This window comes from Triticum urartu, chromosome 2A, assembly GCF_056163025.1.
Source record: "Triticum urartu cultivar PI428250 chromosome 2A, HENAU_Tu73, whole genome shotgun sequence".
Taxonomy (NCBI): Eukaryota; Viridiplantae; Streptophyta; class Magnoliopsida; order Poales; family Poaceae; genus Triticum; species Triticum urartu.
Window position 1 is genome coordinate 559,969,603 of NC_141874.1, and position 15,962 is coordinate 559,985,564.

Genomic DNA, 15,962 nt, shown 5'->3' on the forward strand with positions numbered 1-15,962 from the left:
CTTGTTCCAAATGCAGAGGAAAGCCCGCAAGGACCAAAAAGTACCTGAACCAAATGCTGTGGAAATCTTCAAGGACTGTCACACCAGCAAGAAGAAGGGCATGACTACACCAGTCAAAGTCGTTGTTGTAAGTCCTTAATCCTCATGCCTTTTAACTACTACTTACTCTGACTTGTGCCTTGAACTGCATGGTTTGCAGCCAATGTCTATTACTCTTTTCAATTTTATACACAATTGTCTTAGCGTATCATTGCACCTTACAAGGTTTAAAAGAGAGGAGTGATGTTCCTTTGATCTTGACCCGTAATCTAGTTCCGTGCTGTACTTGCCCACACAACGTTACAATTGCCTGTTTGTCTGTTCTCAGTTGTTTTGTGATATGAATGGCGTCATACTATGCTTACCGTATTATAAACTTCGTCTCTTTATCCTTAGCCCTCAATACAATGTGAAGAAATAGACAATACATTAGCGATGGTACATGGTCATATGTTTGGAACCTGGTTTTATTATGTACTTTGCAATAAAATACAACTAATATTTACATGGGTTCACCAGAATAAGTTCTGTATATAGACCAAAGCTATTTTGTTTGGTTTTGCTACCTCCTTAATATCTTCTGTTATGGTACTACTAATGTAAAACCTCAACTTTTCAGTGAGCTATGGAAAAAATGGTGGAACCGCCACCTTCTGAAGGTGGCGAGGCAACTATAACCGCAATGTCAGCTCTTGCTGCAGTGGGTCAGTACCTGTCCACTAACAGTGCCAAAAGCATGTTCCTACATAATACTGGGTTGGTTGTTAAGGCAATATCGTCCAAACTGCCTCATGATCAACATATGCAAGCTCAAAGCAATGTTGTATCTGCGCTCCAGACACAAGTCCATTCCCTAACAGAGACCCTTTGTGAAACAAGGAGAAACATTGCTCAATCTCGTCAAGATATGCATGGTTTTGAAACCAGACTATCAGACATTTGCTATGTTTTTCAGGAGCCTAGGGGAAATGAAGGTGAGGGTTATGGTGCTCCATCGGACAATACAGCATGAAAACGTAACAGTCAGGTCAAATGAACTGAGCTTCTGAACTTCTTGTGGTGCATTTATCTGCTAGACTGTTAAGTTTTATGCCAACCTTCCTTTTGTTATATAGTTGTAATTTGTTTTGGTGCGATACAAAATTTATTCTTAACGTGCAGCCACCGCCTGAAGAAAACAATAAGCCATTTTTGTATAGTGTAGGGTGTTCCCTATATTTGCACTGGTGGCGGTCTTTGATGCCGAGTGGATGTAATCTGTGCAATCACCTTAAGAGCCTAGCATTAGTTTCGGCCTTATTTATTTCCTAGTCTTCTTTTTCCCTGGTTTGCTAGTGGCCGCAACTACCATGGGCCATATACGAGACGTAGGATCCATGGGTCTCCTACGGGCCGTCGATAAATGGGCCTGTAATCGGTGGGCCTCGGGCCGTCGGATAAATGGGTCTACATGGGCCATAATCAGGCATAATTGGTATCGGCCCAGCACGGTAACAGGCCGTTAACAGGCCATAGGATAGCAAAGGTTTAATTCTGTCACAGGCATAACGGATCATTAATGGGCCAGAATATAGGACGGGCTGGAAACGGCACAATGGGTTAACAGGCCAGAAACGGGCCGACTCTTGACATGGGCCGAATTTGGCCCATTAGGGTAACAGGCTAGTAACGGGCCGACTCTTGCCATGGGCCGAATTTGGCCCATTGTGGAACAGGCCAGTAACAGGCCGACTCTTGCCATGGGCCGAATTTGGCCCATTAGGGGAACAGGCCAGTAACGGGCCGGAAGTAATCGAGGGCCGAAAAGGAGCCCAAGAACGTATGGGCCGTCAATAGGCCAAAAGCTAACACGGGCTGGAAACGGCCCATGTAAATCACGGGCCATTAACGGGTATAAAGAAATCATTATAGGCTAGAGTCACCGTGGGCCTTTACCTGGGCCGGCCTATTATGGCACACGAAAATCTTGTGGGCCTTTACCTGGGCCGGCCCATTATGGCCCGCGAAATCTTGTGGGCCTTTAGCTGGGCCAGCCCATTATGGTCCGCAAAATCTCGTGGGCCTTTAGCTGGGTCGGCCCATTATGGTCCACAAAATATTCTGGGCCTTTAGTTGGGCTGGCCCATTTAAACTTGTTGGGTCGTGCCACGTGTTGACGTATCATAGGCACCTTCTGTCCAGTGAGTGGATGACATCTGTCCCGACGATGAGCCGACACGTGTTTCCTCCAGCCAATGATGATTTTACACGTGGAAAATCCCCATTGGTCGGGGCTGTTAATGGGTTATCGGATCCAAAACCTGACCCGATGGCTTAACGGCGTTCCGTTACGGTGGATGCCACATGTCGGTCACCCTTGACGAAAGCACTTCTGTGACGCGCGATTTATCGTCATGGCAGTGCACACTTGCGTGATGATAATATTGGTAATGTCATGGAACACTTCTACGACAGCACAGGTATGACTATCTTGATTCTGTCATAAATTTGTCATGGATGTACATGCATGACAAAAAAAGCGACCTACTGTGACAAACACGTATCATCACGGAAGTGTATTTTTTTGTAGTGCTTGGTACACTTGAGCTTGTTCCTCTTGGGTGCCCTAGACTGTTGGTGGTGTTCGGAGCTCAATCATTGTTGTGTAAAGCTCCGGGCAAGGATCGGGGTCTCCAATTAGGTTGTGGAGATCGCCCCGAGCAATTTGACGGGTTTCGGTGACCGCCCCCAAGGGTTGCCAAAGTGTACGGGTTCGGTGGCGCCCCCAAGGGTTGCCATTTGTACGGGTTCGGTGACCGCCCTCAAGGGTCCCTTAGTGGAATCACGACATCTTGCATTGTGCGAGGGCGTGAGGAGATTATAGTGGCCCTAGTGGCTTCTTGGGGAGCGTTGTGCCTCCACACCACTCCAAACGTATATTAGCATCCACAAGGGTGTGAACTTCGGGATACATCATCGTCTCCGCGTGCCTCGGTTATCTCTTACCCGAGCCCTTTACTTATGCACTTTACTTTGTGATAGCCATATTGTTTCTTGTCATATATCTTGCTATCACCTAGTAGTTTATCTTGCTTAGAATAAGTTGTTGGTGCACATAGGTGAGCCTAGTTGTTGTAGGTTTTGTGCTTGACAAATTAACCACTAGGTTTATTCCGCATTTGTTCAAGCCTAAACCGTAATTATTTTAAAAGCACATATTCACACCCCCCCCCTCTAGGCGACATGCAAGATCTTTCAATTGGTATCAGAGCCTCATCTCTCTTCGTTAGGCTTAACCACCTAGAGAGTAAAGATGTCGACTAGGGGATAGGATTCTCTAACACTCTTAGTTTCGATCGCACAAATTTTGATGTTTGGGTAATTCGCATGCTTAATCTCTTTAGGGTCATGGACCCAAATTTAGAGCGAATTGTAGATATGGGTTTTTCTCCTCCAAAGGATCCCCAAAGATTATCTTTAGAGGATGAGAAAAACTCTTATCTCAATGCTCAAGCTTCTAATGTGCTTTTCGATGCTTTGAGCAATGTAGTTATATTTCGACTCATGCCGTTCCGGGATGCTCATGAGTTGTGGACAAAGCTTCAAGATAAATATGGTGTGTCCAAGATTTGTGGGGATGATTGTTCTCCCTCCACCTCCGGCCGTGTTGCTTTCTCAACTTCTAATACATCACCCACATGTGGTTTGCCACAAGGTAATGATATGGTGAGTAGTGGTGGTCATTGCAATGATGATACTGTGCTTATCATTGATGACTCTTCATCACTATCCTATTGCAATGCTTCATCTTTGGACTTTAACAATTTGTGCACCTTACATGTTTCTCATGCTTGTGTTGATAGTCCATGCATATCATGTAGAAATTGCTTGACTAAATCTCATGATGATATGTTTGCTATATCTTGTTGCCATGATAAAAATGCATGTATTTCCTCGAGCTGATGTACTAACAATGCAGAGGAAACCCAACACTTCATGGAACAAGATGTGGTCTTGAATGGTGCTTCAAGGGATCCTACATCATTATCTATTGCATTTTGCCTTATGGCCAAGGCTTCAAAGGTATCTCCCACTTTGAATCCCAATATATCTTGTGATGATATTGATGATGGCAGGAGTGATGATGATGTCGATTATGATGAAGAGAATGATGATTGAGGGAGTCCTGGATTAGGGGGTATTCGGGTAGCCGGACTATACCTTCAGCCGGACTCCTGGACTATGAAGATACAAGATTGAAGACTTCGTCCCGTGTCCGGATGGGACTTTCCTTGGCGTGGAAGGCAAGCTTGGCGATGCGGATATTCAAGATCTCCTACCATTGTAACCGGCTCTATGTAACCCTAACCCTATCCGGTGTCTATATAAACCGGAGGGTTGTAGTCCGTAGGCAATCAACTCCATATACAACAATCATACCATAGGCTAGCTTCTGGGGTTTAGCCTCCTTGATCTCGTGGTAGATCCACTCTTGTACTACCCATATCATCAATATTAATCAAGCAGGACATAGGGTTTTACCTCCATCAAGAGGGCCCGAACCTGGGTAAAACATCGTGTTCCCTGCCTCCTGTTACCATCTGGCCTAGACGCACAGTTCGGGACCCACTACCCGAGATCCGCCGGTTTTGACACCGACATTGGTGCTTTCATTGAGAGTTCCTCTGTGTTGTCGCCTTTAGGCCCAATGGCAACTTTGATCATCAACAATGATACGGTTTAGGGTGAGATTTTTCTCCCCGGACAGATCTTCGTCTTCGGCGGCTTCGCTCTGCGGGCCAATTCGCTCGGCCACCTGGAGCAGATCGAAAGCTACGCCCCTGGCCATCAAGTCAGGTTTGGAAGCTTAAACTACATGGCTGACATCCGCGGAGACTTGATCTTCGACGGGTTCGAGCCACGGCCAAGCGCGCCGCACTATCTCGAGGGGCATGATCTAGCTCTGCCTCCGGACAGTGTCCTGGAGGCCGCACACGCATCGGTTCCGACCCCTAACTCGGAGCCTATTGCGCCAATCGAGGATGAGCGGTTGGACGTCACCTCGGGGGCTTTGATCTCAAAGGCGATCGAGCCGAACGCTAGCCCCGCACTCTGCATGATCTGTGACTCCAAGGATCCGGACTCCTTTCCGAACTCCGAACCCCCCGCGCCCCTGCCGATCGAATCCGATTGGGCGCCGATAATAGATTTCACCGCCGCAGACATCTTTCAGCACTCGCCTTGTGGCGATATCCTGAACTCTCTCAAGTCTCTCTCCTTATCAGGAGAGCCCTGGCCGAACTACGGTCAGCGAGGATGGGATACGGACGATGAAGAAATTCAAAGCCCACCCACCACCCACTTGGTAGCCATTGTCGACAATTTAAACGACGTGCTCAACTTTGACTCCGGAGACATCGACAGCATGGATGATGATGCAGGAGATACCGACGAACCAACGCCCACAGGGCATTGGACAGCCACCTCATCTCACGATGTGTACATGGTGGATACCCCTAAAGGAAGCGACAACGAGGAAAAAGGGGATGGGACGGGAGATCAACCCCCCGAAAAGCAATCAAAGCGTCGGCGTAAACGCCGACCCAAGCCCCGCCTCAACAAAAACCCAGCCATAGAGCAGGACGAGCCAGTAGACGACGAGCAGGCCTTAGAGAAACCGTCTGAACAGGGCAACACGGATAGAGAAACCTAACATCCCTCCTCCGGCGAAAACGGCATTCCGGACGACCTCACACCGAATAAACCTATGGAGCATAAGAATCTCCACGAGAGGCTCGTTGCAACTGCACGCAGCCTAAAAAAGCAGAAGCAGAAGCTAAAAACAGCGGAAGATGCACTCCGTATTAGATGGAGCAAAGTAATCAATACCACAGATAAGTACGGCGACATTCGCCGCACTAAAAGCTATCCGAAAAGAAAGCTACTGCCTGAATTCGACGAAGAGGCCCTAGAGCCCTCGCATTCAAAAAATGAAAAAGCCACACGGTCGGATAGACGACCCCATAAAGCGGCAAGCGGCGCCGCACCTAAATCGGCATGCGACCCACTTAAGGATTCGCATCATGGCCCAGTCAGGTCCATTTATGGGCCAAGAAAGCAAGCTCTCGTAAGCAACGCTATGAAGCCATCATCAGAATCTGGCACACCCAAATACAGGGGCGCCGCACACCCCCTATGTTTTACCGATGAGGTCCTAGACTATGAATTCCCAGAGGGATTCAAACCCGTAAACATAGAGGCATATGATGGAACAACAGACCCTGGAGTTTGGATCGAGGATTATATCCTCCACATACACATGGCTAGAGGAGATGATCTCCACGCCATAAAATATCTAACCCTTAAGCTTAAAGGGCCAGCCCGGCATTGGCTTAAAAGCCTTCCCGAAAACACAATTGGAAGCTGGGAAGAGCTCGAGGATGCTTTCCGAGCAAACTTTCAAGGGACCTATGTCCGCCCTCCGGATGCAGACGATCTTAGTCACATAACTCAACAACCCGGAGAATCAACTCGGCAGTTCTGGAATAGATTCCTCACTAAAAAGAATCAGATAGTCGACTGTCCGGACGCCGAAGCCTTAGCAGCTTTCAGGCATAACGTCCGAGATGAATGGCTCGCCAGACACCTCGGCCAAGAAAAGCCAAGAACAATGGCCGCACTAACAAGCCTCATGACCCGCTTTTGTGCAGGGGAGGACAGCTGGTTGGCAAGGAGCAGCCCCGGCGACCCAAGTACATCTGAAACTAGGGATGGAAACGAAAACCGCGACGCAACAAGGACCGTCGCTGGACTAAGGACAAAAGTCCGAAGAGCACGGCAGTCAATGCCGGATTCAATGGCTCACGACAAAATCAGGAAAAATCGCCCCCCTAGGATAACAGGGACGATCCATCCAACCTAAATAAAATCCTGGACAGGATATGTCAGATACACAGTACTCCCGGGAAGCCTGCTAACCATACCCACAGAGACTGTTGGGTATTCAAACAATCCGGCAGACTCAATGCCGGACACAAGGGGCTCGACACACCAAGCGAAGACGAGGACGAACCCCAAAAGCAGAGCACCAGGAAACAAAAGAACTTCCCACAAGAAGTAAAAACAGTGAACTCACTTCACATAACAAAACGTGCGGCGCCCGTAAAGGTACGCACCACACGGCCCATCCCCAAAGGGTCCTGCCACTGGTTGTCAAAACCGATCATCTTCGATCAGCTAGATTATTCTAGGAATATCACGAATGTAGGCTGGACTGCCTTGATACTCGATCCAATAATTGGCGGACTCCAGTTTTCAAATGTCCTTATGGATGGCGGCAGTGGACTAAACCTGATATATTAGGATACAATCCAGCACATGGGGATAAACCCAGCAAGAATCCGCCGCAGCAAAACCTCCTTTCAAGGGGTAATACCTGGTTCGGACACCCATTGTATGGGTTTTCTCCAGCTCGAAGTCATATTCGGCTCTTCCAATAACCTTCGCCGTGAAAAGCTGACCTTCCATATCGTCCCGTTCTCAAGTCGCTATCAAGCACTACTGGGACGCGAAGCTTTTGCTCGCTTTAACGCAATACCGCATTATGCATCTCTTACGCTTAAGATGCCCGGTCCACGAGGCATCATCTCTTTGAAGGGGAAGCACTAAAGTGCGCCTCCCCAAGCGGAGGACTGTGCGGCCGCTTTGACAGCCCCACAGCAAAATGGCCTCGCCGGCCAAAAAACTTCGAAATAGGTCATTCAAGACCACGAACGCGGATAGACGAGTTCGGTGCAAAATCATCATTGATGCAGGCCTAGAAGCCATATACCCCCGCACTAGGGGCTCCACGCATATACAATAAGAGACAATAAAGCTCAATCTTATATATCTTACTTTATACTTTGCTTATTTTAAACCTTTTCGGCACGACCCGTTTTCAAATCAGTTCCTCTCTTTTACAGATGAACGTCGTGCGGCGCCCGTCCAGGATACGGCACAACAGAGACACAGGCGCAGACGTGTAGTAGGGACCCGTCCTAAAGGATTCTTTTTAGATTAAGACCCTTCGTAAACCTTTTTTACTGTCTCTTGTTGCTACACATCCCCTGGTTTTTTCTTTCTGATATAACCAAGGAGGAGGCTGGCATCTTGGCATGTGGCTACGTCAGAATTTTTGCACGTACCTGGACACTAGGGGATTTTTTAATAAAGAGTGTTGTTTCGCCCACACTCATAAAGACCGAACACCTTAGGGAGTGTTCGGCGTCGCGAGTTTTGGCATTATATGCATCAGCTCTGAATCATGTCTTTGGTCAAATGTTGGGTTGCCCGGCTCCTGAGTTCGGCTACCTTACGTTCCGCTCTATCGGCTAAGGTAGCACCAGGAGAACTACTGCGATTGTGCCCCGGTTCGGCCGGGCGAGCACCTCAGTAGAGAAAGCCGAAAACTGACTGTCATGATGTAGCGTGAGACTGGTCAGCCACTCGATGACCTATCGGAATCTATCGGATTCCTCCGCTTTAACGAAGGGCCGCTTCCCGGTCAGGCACATATGCGCCCCGAACTCGGACGAGCGCAGTTGCCACCAAGGGGCTACCTAAATAGTCTCACTGTCAAACTCCTATGGCTAAGTGAAAGTGTTAAAGCATTATAGTCCGGTTGCCTGGCCCGCTGCGCTATCACCTCCTTTGTAGGACCAACACATTGGGTTAAGTGTGAAAATGCGTCTTCTGCGAGCACCCCCGCACTATGTGCGTGGGGGCTGAAGCCAACGACTGCCATCTTTCAGATTCTTTATATATATATATATATATATATATCTTAAAACGGCCGCACAGGAGGTGTTCCCAATACTTGGAGGCACAAGTATAAAAAGGCCACTACAGTTTATCAAAATATTACTTTATAATTACATATGCTATCATAACATAGCATCTTTCAGGCAATGCGTCTCTATTACACGAGCGCCTTCAAGAACTTCCTGAAAATAGTGCTCGGAGGGTACTCGGCTTTTGTCCGAATCTCGGGACGCAACAACGGTGGTCTCCATCTCTGCCCAGTATGTCTTAACATGGGCAAGAGCCATCCTAGCGCCCTCTATGCATGCTAACCTCTTCATTGCATTTATACGCGGCACCGCGTCAAGGAATTGTTGCACCAAGCTGAAATAACTCTTCGGCTCCGATCTCCCCGGCCACAGGTGACCCATGACGTACTTCATGGCGAGTCCGGACAACCTATTCAGTTCGGCCCATTGAGCCAAACGATCATCCACTGCCAGTGGACGCTCTGGATTGTGAAACTGCGACCAGAAAAGCTTTTCCACTTCGCGATCTTTCTGATCTCGAAAGTGTTCGGTCGCATCAGCAGCACTCGCTGCCAAGTCCAGATAGGTATGAAGGAAATATGCCCTAGAGGCAATAATAAAGTTATTATTTATTTCCTTATAATCATGATAAATGTTTATTATTCATGCTAGAATTGTATTAACCGGAAACATAATACATGTGTGAATACATAGACAAACAAAGTGTCACTAGTATGCCTCTACTTGACTAGCTCGTTAATCAAAGATGGTTATGTTTCCTGATCATGAACAATGAGTTGTTATTTGATTAACGAGGTCACATCATTAGTTGAATGATCTGATTGACGTGACCCATTCCATTAACTTAGCACCCAATCGTTTGGTATGTTGCTATTGCTTTCTTCATGACTTATACATGTTCCTATGACTATGAGATTATGCAACTCCCGTTTACCAGAGGAACACTTTGGGTGCTACCAAACGTCACAACGTAACTGGGTGATTATAAAGGAGCATTACAAGTGTCTCCAAAGGTAGATGTTGGGTTGGCGTATTTCGAGATTAGGATTTGTCACTCCGATTGTCGGAGAGGTATCTCTGGGCCCTCTCGGTAATGCACATCACATAAGCCTTGCAAGCATTACAACTAATGAGTTAGTTGCGAGATGATGTATTATGGAACGATTAAAGAGACTTGCCGGTAACGAGATTGAACTAGGTATTGGATACCGATGATTGAATCTCGGGCAAGTAACATACCGATGACAAAGGGAACAACGTATGTTTTTATGTGGTCCGACCGATAAAGATCTTCGTAGAATATGTAGGAGCCAATATGGGCATCCAGGTCCTGCTATTGGTTATTGACCGGAAACATGTCTCGGTCATGTCTACATTGTTCTCGAACCCGTAGGGTCCGCACGCTTAAGGTTACGATGACAGTTATATTATGAGTTTATGCATTTTGATGTACCGAAGGTTGTTCGGAGTCCCGGATGTGATCATGGACATGACGAGGAGTCTCAAAATGGTCGAGACGTAAAGATTGATATATTGGAAGCCTATGTTTGGATATCGGAAGTGTTCCGGGTGAAATCGGGATTTTACCGGAATACCGGGAGGGTTACCGGAACCCCCCGGGAGCTATATGGGCCATAGTGGGCCTTAGTGGAAAAGAGAAGGGGCTGCCCTAGATGGGCTGCGCGCCTCCCCCTTCCCCTAGTCCTATTAGGACTAGGAGAGGTGGCCGGCCCCCTCCTCCTCTTTTCCCCCTCCGCGAATCCTATTCCGACTAGGATTGGGGGGAATCCTACTCCCAGAGGGAGTAGGACTCTCCTGCGCCCTCCTCCTTGGCCGGCCAGCCTCCCCCCCTCTACTCCTTTATATACGGAGGCAGGGGGCACCTCTAGACACACAAGTTGATCCACGTGATCTATTCCTTAGCCGTGTGCGGTGCCCCCTGCCACCATATTCCTCGATAATACTGTAGCGGAGTTTAGGCGAAGCCCTGCTGCTGTAGTACATCAAGATCGTCACCACGCCGTCGTGCTGACGAAACTCTTCCCCGACACTTTGCTGGATCGGAGTCCGGGGATCGTCATCGAGCTGAACGTGTGCTCGAACTCGGAGGTGCCGTAGTTTCGGTGCTTGATCGGTTGGATCGCGAAGACGTACGACTACTTCCTCTACGTCGTGTCAGTGCTTCCGCAGTCGGTCTGCGTTGGGTACGTAGACAACACTCTCCCCCTCGTTGCTATGCATCACATGATCTTGCGTGTGCGTAGGAAAATTTTTGAAATTACTACGAAACCCAACAAGGTATCCTCCACACTCCACATCCGGTCCAATGGAGCAAACTTCGGATCACAAAATTTCCTTCGCAGCATAAAGGGCTTTCCAGCCGCAATCTGTTCGGCCTGACGCGGCTCCTCCTTCGCAGCTCTCATCGCAGAGCGCGCGTCCTTGGCATTGGCAACGACCTTCTCTAAGTCCGTCTGTTTCGCCTGGTCTTCTTTTTCAAGAAGTCTGCAACGGTCTGTAGCGCTTTTTAACTTTTCGGCCATCTTGGCCATCTATTCCTTGCTTCGGCAATGAGCAGCCTGTTCGGCTCTCAGCTCTTCAAGGGCTTTCCTGGTGGCCGCATCACTTTCGCTGGCTTGTTCTTTAGCTCGGGCAAGTTCTGCCCTAAGACTCTCCACGGCGGCCGCACCATCTGCGTCAAGCACACACATCGTAAGACACAGGCATAAAACTGTTCTTACCTGATGCCGACCGAGGAATTACATACCTTGAGCCTCATCAAGCCGCTTATTCACAAGCATGATGTCAGCATCTGCCACGTCCAGTTGCTGCTTTAGTTCGGCCAAATCGTCAGTTCGGCTCGATTCCGGACACCCTGCCGCCTACATTCAAAGGCAACATCTTAGACCTGGGATTATGATCCTCCGCGTGCCGTCATTTCTTAACGACGCGCAGAGTCTCAGGGGCTACTATCTACACAGGGCGCATCTTACTCATGCGCAACTGACAAAAGTATACATTATCTAATGTACCTCGAAACCCGTTAGTAAACTTTTGACGGCCTCATACAATCCGCTCTCTATGGATGAAATCCTTTCAATCACTATGTCCATCAATGCGCGGTGCTCCTCTGAGATAGATGCTCGCCCCAGCAGAATCTTTAGCTCCTCCGGCCGAGCACCAGATGGTGTCGGGCTCGTCCCATGACCTCTTTCGAAGGCCGGACGCGGAGAACCTCGGGGGGCTGCATAGCCACCTTCCGCCCCTGCCGGATTTGGAGAAACCCTCCGCGACGACACCTCAGGGTCGCCCACCTCGCTAGGCGGCACGGCAGGGGGAGGCGTCCCGCTCTCCATCATCTCCGGAAGGAGATCCCCCGAAGACGAGCTCTGCTGAGAAGGGCTGAGGTCCGAGCTACAAAATAAAGCTTTGGTTAATCTTCTCAGATATAAATCAAGGACTTCCCTCATCCCTCAAAAGGAAAATCTTTTCTCCACCTACGGCTCGCTGGAGGGTTGATCCCCTTGAGGGCGTAGTCTGGCCGAGGAACTCCCTGGCGTCGGACCCTCTGACGAGGATTTTCTCCCCCGTTTCGAGGCCATGGTTTCCGGGTCGTCAGAGGCGGCTCTCTTCTTCCCCTTACGAGAGGAATTGTCGGTTCCTCCCTTCGGAGCAGCCTCCTTCGAGGAGGCCATAGCTTCCTTGTCCTCCCCCTCCAAAGGCATTATCTCCAGCATCCTGACCAGCACGGGATCCGGCCTGGTTTCAGGAAGGGGAGCCGGACACATGATCAGCTTTGCCTTCGCTATCCACTCTTGTTTAAAAGGACGGCTCTTTTAGGGGCAAGTTTATGACAATTATACGGATAGAAGGTCCGGGCACAAGGTTGCTTACTTGAGTATCCGGGCGATTGCAGCTTAGGCCTGCATCCTCGGTTAAATCTGGACACATCTCTTGTGATCCGAAGAACAGTCTATACATCTCCGCGGGCGTTGCGCCCATAAAGTTCTGGAGAGCTCGCGGTCCCTCTGGATTAAACTCCCACAGGCGAAGGGGGCGACGTTTGTCGGGCAATATTCGGCGAATCAGCATGACCTGCATCACCTTGACCAAGCTGAGGTCTCCTTCCAAGAGATCCTTAATTCGGCCCTGTAACAGGGGCACGTCTTTGGGCAAACCCCAATCTAACCCTCTGTTAACCCATGACGCTAGCCGTGGTGGGGGACCCGAGCGAAAGGCAGGAAGCGCCACCCACTTGGTGCTTCGGGAAGCGGTGATATAAAACCACTCTCGTTGCCACAAGCCTAGCTCCTCTTGAAAAGAGCCCTCGGGCCATGGAGCATCAGCATTTTTGCTTATAACAGCGCCTCCGCACTCTGTGTGCCGTCCCTTGATCATCTTCGGCTCCACTTTGAAAGTCTTGAGCCATGATCCGAAGTGAGGGGTAACACGGAGGAACGCTTCGCATACAATGATAAACGAGGAGATATGGAGGATGGACTCCGGAGCTAAGTCGTGGAATTCCAGCCCGTAATAAAACAGCAGTCCCCTCACAAAGGGGTCCATCGGGAAGCCTAACCCCCGAAGGAAGTGAGACACGAACACTACGCTCTCACCGGGCTGGGGACTGGGGATAGCCTGCCTTTGAGCAGGCAACCTGTGCGAAATTTCGGCGGTCAAGAACTTAGCCTCTCTCAACTTTAGCATGTCCTCCTCCGTGACGGAGGAGGGCATCCATTGGCCTTGAAGGTCGGAACCGGACATTGTCGAAGGTCTGAGGCACCTGGAATCTGGAGCCTAGGGTGTTGGAACTCGAGGCGACGGGTGAACTTGTTTTGGGATTGGAGAAAAGGAGTAACGCCCTGGTCTCTTTATAAGAGGTTGAATACCAGGAGCCCTCCCCGTAACCATTTGGGACTCGCCTTTAATCGAGAAAACATGCTAACGGGCACGATTGGGTTACCCACGTCCGTATTGATGAGAATCCCGTAAAAGGGGGGCACACGATCTCTGCTTTGACAAGACGTGCCAAGGAAACCGCCTCGCAAAACACGCTGAGGTGGAAAAGTGAAAACGATTCAAGTGAAGGACTTGGCTGTAGTGTGATGACGCACTGCGGAATACGTCAGCAGATTTGATTTGTGTTAATATTATTCTCTCTATGGCAATATGTGGAAGCTTATTTTGCGGAGCCGGACACTACTCTTGGTGTTTACAATCTTCTATGAAGGACTTGGAGGAGGAACCCGCCTTGCAATGCCGAAGACAATTTGCGCGCCAGACTCGTCGTCATTGAAGCCTGGTTCAGGGGCTACTGAGGGAGTCCTGGATTAGGGGGTGTTCGGGTAGCCAGACTATACCTTAAGCCGGACTCCTGGACTATGATGATACAAGATTGAAGACTTCGTCCCGTGTCCGGATGGGACTTTCCTTGGCGTGGAAGGCAAGCTTGGCGATGCGGATATTCAAGATCTCCTACCATTGTAACCGACTCTATGTAACCCTAACCCTATCCGGTGTTTATATAAACCGGAGGGTTGTAGTCCGTATGCAATCAACTCCATATACAACAATCATACCATAGGCTAGCTTCTAGGGTTTAGCCTCCTTGATCTCGTGGTAGATCCACTCTTGTACTACCCATATCATCAATATTAATCAAGCAGGACGTAGGGTTTTACCTCCATCAAGAGGGCCCAAACCTGGGTAAAACATCGTGTTCCCTGCCTCCTGTTACCATCTGGCCTAGACGCACAGTTCGGGACCCACTACCCGAGATCCGCCGGTTTTGACACCGACAATGATGTTGCCTCCTTAAAAATTATGGGGGAAATGGTTTTTAAAGCTCTTCTTAAGAATAAAATTGCTCGTTCCAACTTCATGGAAATCATGTCTATTGCTATTGAGGGCAAGAAATATATTGATGAGTTGGAATCTCGTCTTGAGGAGCATGAGGTCACCATTGATAAAATGGAAGGTCATGAGCGTTATTACGCTAATGAGATTGCGGACCTCTCTCAAGCTCTTGAACTTGAACAAACCACCAAGGAATCTCTTGAGGAGACTTTTGCTCTAGAATTATCTAGAGTGAAGGAATCTCATGATAGGGCTCTTGAGGTGGCCAATGTTTTTGAAACTAAAAATGCTAAGCTTGAAGTTGCTCATGCTAGACTCCTTGAGGATTTTGAGCACCTCGAAAATGGCTCAAGGGTCATCAAGGGTGAGCTCATCAAACTCACCGAGTCTCATGATCAACTTGAAGCTTCTTATTTAAAAGAGCTTGCCAAGTTGTCTTCTCCTATTGTTGTTAATGTTGATGCTTGTGCTACTAAATCTATTACTTGTGAAGCATCCATTTTGAAGGAGAACGTTGAGCTACGGGCTCAACTTGAGTTGCTATCTAGCAATTATGGGAAATTGGAAGAAAGCCATGAAAAGCTCTCCACCTCTCATGATGATCTTCTAGTATCCCATAATGTGCTAAAGATAGCACATGAGGCCATGATTGCTAAGGTAACATCTAGTGAGCCTCATGTGGACACTAGCACTACATTTAGTCAAAAATGCTATATTGCCTTGTGTTAGTCCTCGCGATTCATCCATGCATAACATTGGTACATCTTGTGATGAATTGCTTTCCTTGCCTTGTTGCTCTAACAATGAAGCTTATACTTCCTCTAGTGCTTGTGTTGAGACTAACCATGTAGAGGAAATCAAAGAGCTCAAGGCCCAAGTCACTTCTTTGAAGAAAGATTTGGAGAAGTGTCATGAAGGGAAGGCCATACTCAACAATATCTTGAGTGTACAAAAACCCCCAATGACAAAGGTGGACTTGGATTCAACTCAAATAAGAAGAAGAAGTCCAAGAGCAACAAGAAGAAGGGCTAAAAACAAGTCAAGATTTCGGCCAAGATCATTTGCTTCAAGTGCAAAATTGAAGGGCATCATGTTAAATCTTGCCCTTTGAAGAAGAAGGCCATTAGTGACAAGCAACAAGGGAAGCGGCCACAAGTTCACTCTCATTCTCAACCTCAAGTTGAAGAAAGGCCTCTTCCCAAGAAAACTCAAGCTAATGCTTCTCAAGTTGAGAAATCAAGTGAGAAGAAAGTAAAG